Source organism: Notamacropus eugenii, chromosome 2, assembly GCF_028372415.1.
Source record: "Notamacropus eugenii isolate mMacEug1 chromosome 2, mMacEug1.pri_v2, whole genome shotgun sequence".
Taxonomy (NCBI): Eukaryota; Metazoa; Chordata; class Mammalia; order Diprotodontia; family Macropodidae; genus Notamacropus; species Notamacropus eugenii.
This window is the reverse complement of record NC_092873.1, coordinates 164,206,186-164,222,251: the sequence shown is the minus strand read 5'-3', so window position 1 is coordinate 164,222,251 and position 16,066 is coordinate 164,206,186.

Here is a 16,066-nt window from a genome sequence, read left to right as displayed (position 1 = left end):
ATCACTCTCATTTCTCTTTCCAATTTTTGCTCTGCTTCTCTTACTTGATTTTCAAAATCCTTTTTTGAGCTCTTCCAGGGCCTGAGACCAATTCATATTTTTCTTGGAGGCTTTGGATGGAGGAGCTTTGACTTTGTTTTCTTCTGTTTGCATGTTTTGATCTTCCTTGCCCCCAAAGTAAGAGTCTATAGTCTGATTCTTTTTCTGGTTTTTGCTCATTTCCCCAGCCATTTACTTAACTTCTGAGTAAAGGTAGTTCTCTGCTTCCAGTAGAGGTAGGGGGTGTACTGTCAGCCACTTGATCCCCCCATAATCTGTGGGCCTAGAGCTCCAGAAACAGTGGCTGCAGCTGCCCCTGTGGCTACTGTGGCTGCTGAGGGTTTCTCTACCCCCTCCCTCCTCAGCTGCCCTGGGTCTGGGTCCAGACCACTCCACTCTTCTACACTGGTCCTACAGGCTTTTCCCACTGACCTTCCAACTTATCCTTAGTGTTTTGGGGTCACAAAGTCTGGAAACCACCACAGGTATGAGATATTCAGTCTCCCCAAGACCTGCTCAGGTCCCATCTTTGCCGGCATGGCATTGCATTCTGCTCCCAGGAGCAGGATAGACACTTCCTGGTGACCTTCCAGGCTGTCCTGGGCTGGAGCTTTGCTTCATTCCATCATTCTGTGGGTTCTGCAGCTCCAGAATGTTTTTAGAGCCATTTTTTTACAGATATTTGGCTAAGCTTGGGGGCAGTACTCTATAAAGTCTGTGCTGTTACTCTGCCATCTTGGCTCCACCCCCCCACCTATAATTTTTCTTAAAGAGAAAAAAAATAGTTAATAATTTTGTAGTTCTATATTCACTACCTACAAACTTTAAAATTCAGCATTGTCCTGAGGAATAATTCCAGTTTTAACTATTTGTAAGGAAAATTTGGTATACAAGTTGGGATTCCACATGGTTTCTTGGTATCCAACATTTCCTTTATTTAATCAGTCAATCAATAAACATTTATTAAGCTCCTCCTATGTGCAAGACACTGTACTAAGTGCTTGAGATACAAAAAGAGGCAAAAAGTAGTCCTTGCCCTCTAGGAACTTACAACCTAATGGCAGAGGCAATAGCAGGATCAAATACAACCACCTACGTACCCCACTAGACCGAAAGAGCACCAACATCTGAGTAGTCAGGGAGGCTCTTAACAAACAGCTACTCAGAGTCCTATCCAGGGAATCAAAAGGTCCTTCTCATGAGCAAAAAGCAAAACGCCAGTCTCCCAGAATATATAACAAAGACTCAGTCCCTGATTGGCTCAGAGCCAGTAGGCACAAAACTTACAACAAAAAATCTTACTTTCCTTATGCTTACATCATACTAAAGAGATCCACTGAAACCCAAAGTAGTCACAATTTCCTCTCCACCAACACAAATCTAAAAGGGTCAATAATTTAGGGAAGCATAGAGAGTTGTCTAAAGCACACAGAGTTGATGTGATTTGCCCAGGATCACTTGGCTAGTAAATGTCAAGATCTGGCATTTCAACCCATCTTCCCATGCTCAACACTCTATTTACTATAGCATACTAATTCGAAGAGAAAAGGCATGGATAAGATTTGTCTCAGGATCTAAGACGGCCATAGAATTCAGGATCTAACCCTGTTTAAATGCACAACATGAAATTATATGTAGCCCATAAAAACACCTCATTGGAAACATCCTTCCCTCCAGCCCAGCTTCATGTTTGCTGTTTCCACCAGTTTACTCCCCAGGACCATCCATTCTTAGATTTTCCTTCCTGAGAAGTGCTCGGTTCAACAGATCTGGTTATTTACTTCCATTCAAGAATTTGCATATTTGTTGAAACATACAGATGTTAGGACATAGAATTTATTTTGCTTCTTAGACCCAGCTAAACAATGATCCCCAAAAGTCCCCCATTTTTCTTAATATTCCTGTAAAGAGTTGAGAAAAATAAGTCCAGGAGTTTCACTTTATTCTCCAGTTGCATCGTGCTGGAAGTTTTCATTTTTTAAAATGTCAAATACTTCTTTCACAGTTTTATGAAATGTTGCATTTTTCCACGACTATCATAAACAGGGCCAATGAACCACAAAGGCTCTTTAGGAAATTGCCTACATCCTCCAGTAAGTGGTACTTAACCATATGGAAAGAGGTGGACTATAATGACTCAGGAAAAGTCTCTCTCTCTCTCTCTCTCTCTCTCTCTCTCTCTCTCTCTCTCTCTCTCTCTCTCTCTCTCTCTGTCTCTGATTGCCTGAATGGAAAAACATTCAAGAAGGTTACTTGATATGTTTCAGTTTTTGCAATGAATGCTACTGATATACAGTGGTGGGATTCTTAAGTGAACATTAGTGATTTCAAAAAATAAAGCCAGACTGGTTCCTATGGAACAAGAGTATATTATTCTAACAGATAAATACCAGGCTCTGTGCTGTCCGTGTGGCACAAGACATTGATCAATCTGGTGTGTAGTCCCCTATATTTCTCACTCGTTTAAATGCTCATGTCTCTGTTATCCTGGACTCACCTTTTGGCTCTCCACACAAATTCTTAATATTGAATGCATACTAAAATTCAGATGCAGTCAGGGGAATATAAAGTAGAAAAATAAAGTCTGAAACTTGAAGTCTTAGCATTCACAAAATGTGGGTTATAGCTCTATAATTCTGTAAGTGTCTAGGATTACCTATGACACTTAAACAAGTCTTAGCTATGGACTCATTGTAGGATGGGCCTATTCTTTGAAATCTCATGCATTCGAACCCTTGACAACTATTCAGTAGGTCAAGAAACATTTATTAAATACTGACTTCGTGCCAGGCACAGTGCTAAGCACTTGGGATACAAAGAAAGGCAAATATATCAGCACCTGATGTCAAGGAGTTCACTTTCTAATGGAAGATACAACATGCAAACAAATATATGCATATAACACACACACACACACACACGTGTAAATGATAGATCACCCTAAGGCAGGTCACTAAAAGGTTAACCTTTTACTACTTGTCATTTAGTAGTAATAAGCAGAGTCTGAAGTGAATATAATAAGAGTTGGGTAAGTTTTGATGGGGAAAGGAAGAAAACAGAGACAGGAATGTGGCACACCACCAAGGAGATAGGACTGGATTGGCTGCCACAATGGAAAGCCCAAGGCAATCAAGAGTCATCATGTAGACCCTGGGTTGGGTGGGGGCAGGAGGAAGGGAACAGTAACATGGAAAGATTTGGGGGAGTAGGGAACACGTGTTGAGCTAGTAGCTGAGGATGCCAAAGACCATCTAGTCTTTGCTTATCCCATAATTTCTGTTCAAGTTTTTTTTTTAATGAGCTATATGTATGTGGGCAGTAGCTCATCATCAGCCCCCTCTCTGTACCCTTCCCTGGGTATATAAATGCATATATTGGCAGGATGGGCAAGTATAGATGGATTGCAATCACCTTTGTGGGAGAGATTGTCCATATTACTAAGACCACTGATCCATCAAGTATCAGCAAATACTAATACAGAGAACATTCAGCAGAGCCTGTTTAAAATGGAAATATACAAGCTTTCATCAAATCTGTCTTTGAATTCACCCATAGCTCCCCACACAGTTCTTTACTTGTACGAGGTACTCAGCAACATTTTTCTGATTCAATTCAATATACAATTATTAAATGCCCTAGTACTGCAATTATTCCCCCTACTCCACCAAATTCTCATCAAAGGATCCCAAAGACTAACAAGGCACAATTAAGGCCAAAACATTATAGGGAAGATCAGAATCAGAGAACATCCACTACAGCTCTCACAGCTTAATTTTTTTACTCTCCTCCCCAAGCAATACACACTCAGACAGTACATAGGCTTGCTATCCCCTTCCCCTTCTCCCACTCACAGGGATACATGAATGCTGAATTCCTAATGTGTGTTACCAAAATGAATTGCTGAACTCTCTCTCTATCAAAAAGTGACTTTCTGTTTGAGTGACACTGATGTCTCCGGTCTTGCTGCTCCTATCTACTTTTCTATTTTTAGTTCTGTGACTTCTCTCTAAAATTACATCGCCTGATACAGAAAGCAGTTGCCAGGAGTTATTTAACAAGCATATCAAACAGCCTTTAAAAGGTTGCTCTCTTCTTTAGATTACGTCCTGCCCTAGGACAGGAATTGCAGAATGTCTCATCTCACTACACACCTGATCTTAAGGATATTTGCTTCAAGTCATAACTTTTGTCCTATTTGATAATAAAAGACATAAGAGATCATCAAAACCAATTATGACTGCCAGCACCATCTTCTCCAAGAATAATCTTCAGTTCAATTAAGAATTTATACGTCACCTTTTTCTTAGCAATATATTCAGTAAGTCATTCTGCTAGCCTTGATTTCTCCTGTATAATGGGGATGATTACACTTCCTCATCCTACTTCACAAGGATACTTACTGTAAGTTAAAATTAGATGATAAATTGGAAATGCTATGAAAATAGAAGCACTCTAAAAATTTCATGTTGATGATAGGCAGTGTGATTGATAAGGTTGACTTAGAGTCAGGAAGACCTGAGTTCAAATCCTGCTTCTCAACCATACAGGTTATAACTCTGGGAAAAATAGATAGGTAGATAGGCAGGTAGGTATAGGGAGGAAGAGAAAGAGAAAGAGAGACAGAGACAGAGACAGAGAGACAGAAAAAGTGCTTCGTGTATGCCAGGCACTTTGCTAAAAGTTGAGGAGATAAAAATATAAGCAAGTAAAACAGTTCCCTCAAAAAGCTCATATTCCAATAGGCAAAGACAAAATAAAGGAGTTAGAAAGGGAGGCAAGGGTGGTTAATGTGGCCAGCCAGGAAAAACAAGAAGAATTTGGAAATAGAGTCCAGGAACAGTGAGGTAAAGTGTGGAAACTCATCCTCTCAGTGCCCTAAGCAACTCTCCAAGACAAACAGCAAAAAAAAAACAAGGTCATTTTGGAGAGACGCACTAACATCTACAGAGATCAAGAAAGATCTCCTGTAGGAGGAGGCTCTTGAACTGAGCTTTGAAAAACATCTAGAACTTCTACGAGATGGTGATGAGAAAGCCCTAAGCAACTCTCCAAGACAAACAGCAAAAATTCTGCATGAAGTCATGGGTCTAGATTTTTTTAAACCTAAAAAGTGGTATCCCAAAATTCTTAGTGCTTAAAACTTCATTAAGACTTTTGGGATGCCCTGTAAAAATACATCTATATAATATCATCATACTATATTAATATAGGATTTATTATATTGATATATCAATATATTACATGTGATAATATATTAATATATGGCATATATTAATATGTTCTATACTAATATATTATTATAGTAAGCTCCTGACTACAGATTATATATGTTGTGTGTAACATGTATGAGTTGAGAATCAATCCAACTGGAGGTAAGATGAACCTCATTAGGTGAGTAGTCTAGTTCAAAAAAGAGAAAAACATGAATTTTGTCTTCAGGGAGTTTATAATATGTCATAGTATAGCATGTATACTATGTCACATCATATGTATTTATCATATTGACTCTATCCACTACAAATTTTTATTCAATACATAAATACATATTATATGTAAACACATATATTAAACATCTTATCTAATTTCCATTGAACCTTTACCACAGCAAGACAATCCTTTTATTCCATTGTTAATTGATGTTCTATCACATTTGCCACAGCTGCTGTAGATGAGATCATAAAACAGTGCCTGTCACACAATAAGTGCTCACTAAATGTTTGTTGATTGACTGATTTTTTGATATGTCACTATTCTGCTCAATAAATTTCAATGGTTCTTTATTATCTCTGACTCTAAGATCAAATACAAATTCCCTCTACATTGAAAGCCTTTCAAACCTGGCTCCATCTTACATTTCCATCTATATTATATATTACTCCCCCTTCACACATCCAGGAATGTGGCCTTTTTATAGATTCTTATACATGACATTCCATCCCTTATCTTTGTGCCTTTGCCTGGGTCCCTCCCATCCCTGGATTGGACTCCTTTCTCATCACCATCTCGTAGAAGTTCTAGATGTTTTTCAAAGCTCAGTTCAAGAGCCTCCTCCTACAGGAGATCTTTCTTGATCTCTATAGATGTTAGTGCGTCTCTCCAAAATGACCTTGTTTTTATTTTGTGTATGTTTGATATATAATTACATGCACGTGTTGTTTTCCCTCAAGAGATTATAAGATCCTCAAGAGCAAGGACTTTCATTTTTGTTTTTGTGTTTATTTCCAGTGCTTGGCAAATAATAGGTGCTTAATAAAGGCATGTTATTAAATTGCTTTGAGGGAAGTAGGGCAAGTATTATCCTGTTTAATAAAAGAAACTGAGACTCATAAATGTTAAGTGGCTCTCCTAAGGTCATATGGTGAGACAACACTATTTACTTTAAACAAGGTCTTAACACCACACTATAAACCAGACTACACCACATCTAAGGAACTAAAACATCATACTGAGCTCTTCCATTCCTGTGTCGTTTTGTTTTGTTTTCCAGTTGAAGGAACTAGGAGAGGGTAAGACTCAAGATCCAGTTACTTATTTAGGGATATATTAGATGAAAAAAAAGGCAAAGAACTCACTAGCACATCTAAATGGGCAAACCACCACATTTATGAAAAATCGGCAAGTGTCCTTTCAGCATTCCAAAAAGACAGAATGTCTGTTTATGGGATGGATATCTTATTAGAATGAGGAATAGATATGGAGAGGCTAGGAAAGAAAGAAATAGTGTCTCTACAGAGAGGGGAATAGGGATTTCATTAATTAAAAGGAACTAGCTCTCTGAGAAGAAAGTTCCTTCTAATGCAGGTCAACACCTTCTAATCTTAAAGAGTTGTCTACAGCAGAGGTGTCAAATTCATAAAATTCTTGAATGAGACTGGAATTAGATTAAACTGCAACTGGGAGATACTTAACAAAAACACATTAAAATATAACACAATATAATGTTAATTTTTGGCTTTCTAAATCAATACTCAGCCCAGAAGTGTCTATTTCTGTTTGAGATTGACACCACTGGTCTACAACACCAAGAGATTAAAGGGCAAATAGCCACTAAGTGTCAGATGCAGTCCTGGAACCAGGAGGACCAGGAAAACCTACTTTCCATCCACTATGCCATAGCTGCTTCTCAAAAGGCGAATGAAAAGGAAATTGCTAACCCAAAGGCAAATATGACAGAAAATCATGCCTTGATATTGAAAAAGGAGAATCTTTTCCATAGAAGAGTTAATGGACCAGTTAGAGTAATTCAAGCACAGTTAATCATCAGGAGTGGGAAATATTGATCGAAGTGGGATGACAGAAATAAAATATGGAGCCAAACTGCTGAGCAAACCATATTGGAAGGAAGATTTCTTAAAAGTGGCTCAAGGATTATAGCTGCTGAGCTAAGGCTGGAGTCTCTCCCACTGTATCTCTCCCTTCCTTTCCTGATCCTTCAAGGAAATTGACACTGTCTGTCCTAGAGATCTCAAACACCCTTCTGGCTTCAATTATCACTTCTATACTTTTATCTTCACACCTAACCTACTAGTTTACTTCCAACTGCCTACAGGGCATTTCTATTTGGATACCCTGCTGGCAAATCCAATTCAACCTGTTGGAAACCAAACTCTTCATCTTCACCCCCCAAATGAGCTCCTTATTTTCTTTACAGATGTGACTGAGTGATTTGCCCTAGTCAAACTGTGGCAGAGCCAGACTTATAACCAAGGTATCTAAACTTCCAGTCCCGGTGTTTCTTCTACTATAACATATACTCTCCTATTACCCTTATTACCATGATAGATATGTACCTATGTATGTGTATATGTGTATATGTATACATATATATATGTGCATTGGTTTTTAGATAAATTTGTATACATATGTATATCTTGATTCATAATCTCAGCGTTCCTGAGACATACACCATATGATTTCCTATAACCCTTACCACTATATAGGTAAATATATATATATATGTATATATATACACTTGTTTACATATACACATGCACACATACACAGAAATTATATATACACATGTGTACATGTATATTTTTTCCTCCAATAATAGTATAGTACCAGCTAACATTTGCATAGCACTTTAAGATTTGCAAACTACTTTATAAATATTATCTCATTTTATCCTCACAGTCCTAGGAAGAAAGTACTATTATTATACCCATTTTACAGATGAGGAAATAGAGACAGACAGAAGTTAAGTGACTTGCCAGAATCACACAGCTACTAAGTATTTGAGATCAAATTTGAACTCAAGTCTTCTTGGCCGCAGGTCCAATGATCCATCATTCCAATCTATAAAGTCTCTGCCCACCACCATCTGACTCCACTTTTAAAAACACAACTTTCATCATGCTAATACTCTGCTCAACAATCTTCAAGGGCTATTACTATCCCGAAAATCACTTATGTGTAGGCAGCGTAGACCGTAGTAAAGTATGATCTGAAAGACTTCCCTGTGCCCAAATTTATTCCCCATTCAGGTTCCAAAGTGTCTGAAACGATCATTAAAAATTCATGACCTTCTCCAGTTCTTCTCTTTTCAAAAAGGAATAATTCTAGGAGATCTAACACATCAAGTCACTAATACCTAAGTGAGAATTAATTTATCAAATGACTTCCTTCCCTAACAGAAGGGATTCAAGCAGTTTGAAATCACTGGAGTGGGGTGGAGGACCAAAAAGTATATATAACTTTTAAAAAAAACACAAGCTATATGGAATAGAGATTTGCTGTTTCATATAGAATCTACTTTTTCTGTTCTACTTTGTATGTAGAAAATAATCATTTTTTTAAGTCTGTTACTAAATTCAGAATAAAAATTTTAAAAACCAAGGTGGATAGGAAGAGGTTATGAGTAATACCAAAAAGGAGTATAGCCTAATCTGGATTCTTCATGTACATCCTTCAGTACTCCTACTACATTCTGTCTTTTTTTTTTTAAACAAACCTGTGATTTCATTGGTATAGGGAACTTGCTACTAATACAGATTTTCACTTTCTTTGTATCTTAAAGTGTTATTTGGGGCACTGAGGTGTTAAGCAACTTAACCAGATTCACACAGTCAAAGTGTAACTTTGTCCAAGACAATATTTGAGCCTAAGTCTTGCTAACATGGAAGCGAGCTCTTTATCCACTAAGCAATGCTGCCCCTAGCTAGCTGTCCTTACTTCTCATTAATTATCACTCACCTTTCACCTTAGTTGTGATAATCTTTGCTGTTCTAAGAGAATATGCTTATTCTTGCCTTCTCAAACATATTCTTTCTCCTACCTAAAATATCCATTTCTACGTATCCAAGGCTAATTTTAATTTCCACTTTTTCTATGAACTATTCCCCAAACAAGCCATTCCCTACTCATCTTTCCCACTTCTGAACTGCCAGTGAATGCATTTATCATATGTACTCTACACTTGACTGTATTGATTGTCTTGTTCTGACTCCTTAATGTGCTTAAGTCAAAGCTTCCCAAGATCATTAGCTCCTAGAGGGCAGGAATCTTGTTGCAAACTGCCTTTGAAATTCGCATATCTGCTCAGCTAGTGTTAGAAGCTTAGTTGCCATTCAATAAATACAGTACTCAGATGAGTCAATCTATGATCTCACCTTTTTAGATAAGCCCTCTGCAGACCCACATACATCCTTTTTCTTTCATTCATTCAACAAGCATTTAGTGAAAATGTTCCATATGACAGGCACCATGGTATGCACCAAGGATAAAAAGACAGACATGAAAAAACCCATACCCCTGAGGAGCATATGTTCTGGTGTGATTTGTATCCATGTATTTTTTGCACATCATCAATAGAAGTTTCATTTTAGGTACTGGAAGTCTTTTAATATTTCAGAGGCACCAATGTCAAATTTAGGCTGTCCTTTTGTTATCTCTCATTCATACTACATGCCCTGCCTCCCTCCATTTCTAGTCATTCGCATCATTGGCATTATCTTTTATTCCATTTCTTAAGAGCAAGTCATCATTGGTAACATTCTACAGCCTTCTTAGATCTACTATGTATGTAATCCATTGCCTTTTGGGTGGCTCATAATTTTGATCCTTCTGAGACTGTGGTATTCCATGATTTGGAGCCATCTCCCTAGGTGATTACCAGTGTTAAAGAGATAGGCTTTCATAGCTGTGAGCAGTTTGAGATCATAACCTAGAACACAATTGGCACTTAATAAATGTTGATTAACTATAATTGATTAAAAGCACTGTGCAATTTCTCAAGGGCAGCCCAGATGTATCACTATTCAATAGAGCTGCCTGTCTAACACAAACACCTATGAGCAAAGGAAAAGGAGTACATCCTTGTGGATAGAGATTTAGATTATGGAAGACTTGAGTTCAAATTCTGCCTCTAGAATGGTCAGTCCCCTTCACAATTTTCTAATCTTGCAAACAAGTCACTGAGCTATATGGGGATGGGAATCCTAAAAAGAGTTCTCTATAATGAAAGGGCAGCTAGGTGGTCCAGTTGATAGAGTGCTGAACCTCAAATCAGGAAGACATCTTCCTGAGTTCTGATCTGTTCTTAGACACTTACTAGCTGTGTGACCCTGGAAAAGTCATTTAATCTAGTTTGGCTCAGTTTCATCATCTGTAAAATTAGCTGGAGAAGAAAATGGCAAAACCACTCCATTATCTTTGCCCAAAAAAAAACCTAAATGGGGTCACAAATCGTGGGAAACTACTAAATGGCAGTGAAATCACAGGTCAGGGTAAAAAAAGAATTTTAAAGATATAGCTATAGATAGTTACTTATATATGCATATATAATTATATAAAAGCAGCAGATATGCTCATATATAATATTACATATAATACACATATACACATATCATAACACATATGTATTTATCTTGACTAACTCAATGAACTGCCATAAAGCTGCATGCATGCCCTGGCAAAATATATGTTTCTTTCCCATTGTTTTTTCAGTGTAAATGGTTAATCTAATATGCTTTGCATTATACCCTATAGTAGACTTTATAGTAGTCTGTGTTTTAATGCCATTAGTACAGTCATCTTCAAATAGGAACCTTCATAATTGACAGAAAATTTTTTTGTTTGGACTTTATGTAGGACAAGACATCCTCCATGAACGTGGTAGGTGAGCCTATCTTCATGTTTTATGCCTTGCTTGAGATCATTACCTACCAGATTGCTGAACAGAGTTATCACCATAGTCTCATCTATCAGAATCTTGTATAACTCCAGTTCCATGAACAGTTAATCCCAGCCCTGTAGGAATATATGTTACTCAGTGATGACTTAGTAGGGATCTTGCTGAGAGCACAGTGAAAATCCAGGCAAACAGCATGGTCTCTACCAGCTTAATATGCTATTGAAAGAATACTCAAGAACTTGAGGAGTTTCATATGTGAGATCCAGGCTAGAAAAAAAATCACATAAATTTAACTTTTCCTTTTTGTTTCTCTGACCACGATTAGGTTTTCAGGTGCATTTCCCAGAAAAAAAAAAAAGGCAAATCTCACTGAATTAAGATTTCTATTCAAATCATTGGTTCATTTCTAGAGGGCAAAGTTCAAGACCTAAAGTTCCTCCTGTCATAATTCAACAAGCCAATTAAAAATAACTTGGTTCAATCCAATTCAACTAATTTCACATTTATTTCTATGTAATTCACACATGATGACATTTATATAAACTTATAATAGAGATACATATTAATTGAATTGAAATAGACTAACTTGAATTGTTCTGACAATACAGTACAAGATTCTCTAATGAAATGAAAAATTAACTGCACAAAAGGAAATTAAGAAAGGTGCAAAGTAATTGGAAAAGTATGAAAAAGAAAACTGTACTTTTGGATGGGTAATACTTTCTATCTGGGATTGCCATAATACAATTAGCCACAAAAAAAGGTTATATGACTCCTAAGCATGTGACTGAATAGGCTTACACAATTTCATTCAACAAATATTTATTGCATGTATATGCTTTGCAGTGCCCTGAAGAATTCTATAAGATATAGGTCAACTAATTGGGTGACTGGGTAGAAAAATGGCACATGGATTTAGCATCATTGATAAACACACTGTGAAAAATAACTAATCTCTCATAAAGGCTCATCAATTGCTTAGTTGCTGAATGCTGGATGCTGAATAGTAAGGAAAAGTACTTGGGACTCATTTTTCATAGCTCAATAAAGACATCTGGCCAATGTGCATCATATGTTAAATAAGTGGGAACTCAGATACATTAAAAATTAATAGAAAATGATATGAATAATGAAACTGCAGTGGTGTATAAAATGATCACACATCTCCAGGTTAGGAAATGCATCAAAGACATCATATTGCTATGTGACCTTATAGTCTTTAAATTGGTGACCTGAATGTGTCAAAGACAATTCCTAGAAAAATGGTAACAAGGGACAAAGTAAAGAAATGAGATAGTGTCTAAGGATACCAAGTTGTACTTGCTATTTCTTTATAAAAGGAGACACCTGGACTATACCCTTCTGGAAACCTTTAGAGAGAGCACCACACAGTCCTGGGAGAATTCTAAACCTAAACTATAGTGACCTTAGCTGAGCAATGAATCAGTTTCCCTAGAGCCATTAATCAATCAATCAATCAATCAGTATTTATTAAGTATTTACTATGTGCCAGGCACTGTATTAAAAGAGGCAAAGGACTGCCCCTGTCCTCAAGGAGCTTACAATTTAGTGGGGGAGACAACATACAAATAAGCATATACAAAACAAGCTATATACAGGATAAATAGGAAATAATAGAGGGAAGGCACTAGAATTAAGAGAGATTAGGGAAAACTTCTAATAAAAGATGGAACCTCAGACTTTGTAAGCCAGAATGGTCTGTCTTTCAACCAGTATAGAGGGCATTCATATATATTCACACTTGCCTTACCTTGCATTTGTAACTTCCAGAGAAAAATATCACACATCCACACATAGATGGGCTCATTTCCCAAAAGGTTTTCTATTTCCTGTTTTCTTCTTCTGTTTTCACAGCCAATATCTTCATCATCATATCTGAACCCAACCCAATCCCTATTCCTAGAATGCATTTGTAGTCCATTCATGCTCTGAATATTTATATAGGTTCAAGAAAAGGAAATGTGTTCCTAGCATTTCCTAGCAAATTAAAGATAGGTAGAGACCAGCAACACAGGTGATAGTGCATGAATTTACAAAGCCTGCCTCACTCGATATTTCTTTGATGCAGCTCATTTCTGCCTAAAAGGAATTTCACGGTAATGAAATCTCCTCTAAGATCGTGCTTTTTTAACAAGAGATATGTTGGGACTGTTTATTCTCTGCAGCATTGCTATGTGTGGCATGACCGTTTGTGTGTGTGTGTGTGTGTGTGTGTGTGTGTATGTGTGTGTATGTGTTGTGTTGTGCTGGTGTCAGTGTGAGATCTTCACTCTGTTTTGAAGGCTGATTTCAAAGAATAAAACATATAGGCATGTAATTGGATGAAACACTAAATTCTTCTAATACTCTTAGCTCACAGAATTCTAATGCTTGCTTTTCATTATGAGGATTTGGAGTTTATACTTTATTTAGTGCTAATGTCTCGCTGCACATTTTCTCTCCTGTAATGCTAGTGCAAAGTCAAAGACCCTGATTTACAAACTGAGAGGTTTCTGAAGTACTATTTTTAGAACAATGCTGTACCAGATTTCCACGAGGGGTGGGGGAGGGGAGGGGGAACTACTCCACAGTCACTTTTGAGCAAAGTAGCATTCACTGCATAGTAATGAGGTACTAATTGCTCTTTGTCATCACTTTTTATGCAAATTGCTGAGAGCATTTGCCCAATATGCATTTTACATTTTAACAAAGAAAGTGGAATCTTGACAAACAAGATTGCTATTCAGAGGCAAAAATAAAAATATCAGCTATGAACTACCACTGGTAAGGTATGAGGCTAAGGATGTCAATATTTTCCTATTATGTCAGTTTTCCATTATTACACCCATTTGACCAATGGGCTTTCTTTGACTTTAAAGTAATGGCTTATATGTCAAGGAAAAAATAAGTTTGTGCGTGAAATGAGCCTATTTTGTACATCTTGCAATTTATAAAAGAAGTTTGATGTGAAAATCATCTTTCTAGCAGAATCTGAATAGACTACATCAAAATGCAAGTTATCAAAATGAATCAAGTTATGTCAAAGTACTTATGCCAGGTACATGTCTTATTATATGAGAGAGCACTTCAGTCCTTCAAGCAGATTTTCACTTTTATAGGATAAGCAATGGGCCTCATTAGAGAACAGAAAATGAATCAAGTATCATAAATAAGTGTATTTTGGAGACAACTGGGGTATTCAAACACTAGCCTCCACACTAATACTGGACCCCCCCCCATGTCATTTATACCAGTTCATTGAGTAACAGAGGTGATTTTTTGTACCGCATGCTGTAAACTTCTGTGTCCTTTCCCTATTCTTGCCTTTTAGTGCATTCTTCTGACCTGACGTGATATTTTCATTTCCTGCAACCTGAAGCAGTGGCTTCTGTTCACCACCAGACATCATCTTTCTCTTCTGACCCTTTTCCCCTTTTTTCCATCTCTTTGTATTGTATTATCTTTATCCTTGCCTCATGCCAAATATCATCAAAATTCCCCTAGAGTAATCTATTACTGAGGAATAAAACGGCATCTTTAAGGATTAATGTCCTTATGGCACCACTTCCATCATGTCTCAAAAACCTTCAGTGGCTCCCTATTATTTAACTATATCAAGTTCAAATTATTCTGTCTGGTTTTTAGTTCTACATCATATTGTCCTGTACTTCCTATCCAATTTTATTTCCCTTTATTCTTACACATGCTCTATCCATTGTAGTCAGGTCCATTTCTTTATTTCTTTATCCTCCCCCTTCCACTCCCACAAATACTTCATGTACTTTTCCTTACTCTGTGCTTTCATTCATGTTGTTCTTCCTACCCAGAATGCCTTTCCTTCTTACTTACTTACCTATGTCTGTAAATCCAATCCATCTTTCAAGACTCAATTCAAGTTCTACTTTTCTTTTTTTTTTTTTTTGGAGGCAATCGGAGTTTTGACTTGCCCAGAGTCACACAGCTAATGTCAGAGGCCAGATTTGACCTCAGGTCCTCCTGATTCCAGAGCTGGTACTCTATCCACTGCATCCCCTATTCACACCCAAGTTCCACTATTTTTATGAAAACTTCTTGGCCACTTTAACCTTTGCTGATTTCTTCTGTCTGTAAACTCCATGGCATTTATTATATAGTCTATACCACACCAATTACTAATGCACTTAATGATATATGATCTTGTAATGTTCTCTATTCATACCTCTACCTCACTGTAAACTCTTCAATGGCAGGGCCTATGTCTTAAAAGAATAATAATAAGTTAATTATCAATTGATATTATGTTAATAATAATAAGCTCATGTGTGTCTTGTTTCAGAATCTTCAAAACCCTTTCCTTAGAAAAACTGTGTAAGTGTTGATCGCCATTTTATAGATGGGAACTATAAGGCTTACAAAGTCTATGACTTATCCAAGATTATAGCTAATAAGTGTTTTGACTGAAATATTAGCATTCTTTCTCACTACACCATGCTGTTTCTACAATTAAAAAAATAAGTCTCAGACTGATTCTCTATCCCTTCCAGTAGTTTCTACAAGACAAAACTAAAGGCATTGATTGATTAATTGACTCTTGACATAGTGAAGCCAATAGGATAAAATGCTCAAATATTCAAATGGAGATAGAAAAAGAGAAAGAAGGAAATAAGGAAGGAAAGGAAGAAGGAAAGCAGGGAGGAAGGAAGGCCAAATGCCTGATCTAAATCTATGATCCTATGATTCATTCTTTATATATTTTTTACATTTACATCACATTTAATTCCCCATTAGGATGCAAATACCTTGGAGGACAAAGACTATCTTTTATATTCATATCCCTAGAGCTTAGAACAATGCCAGGCACATAGTAAATGCTTTTCTTTCATTCATTCCTCATTAGTTATTTGATGTAGCCTGTTC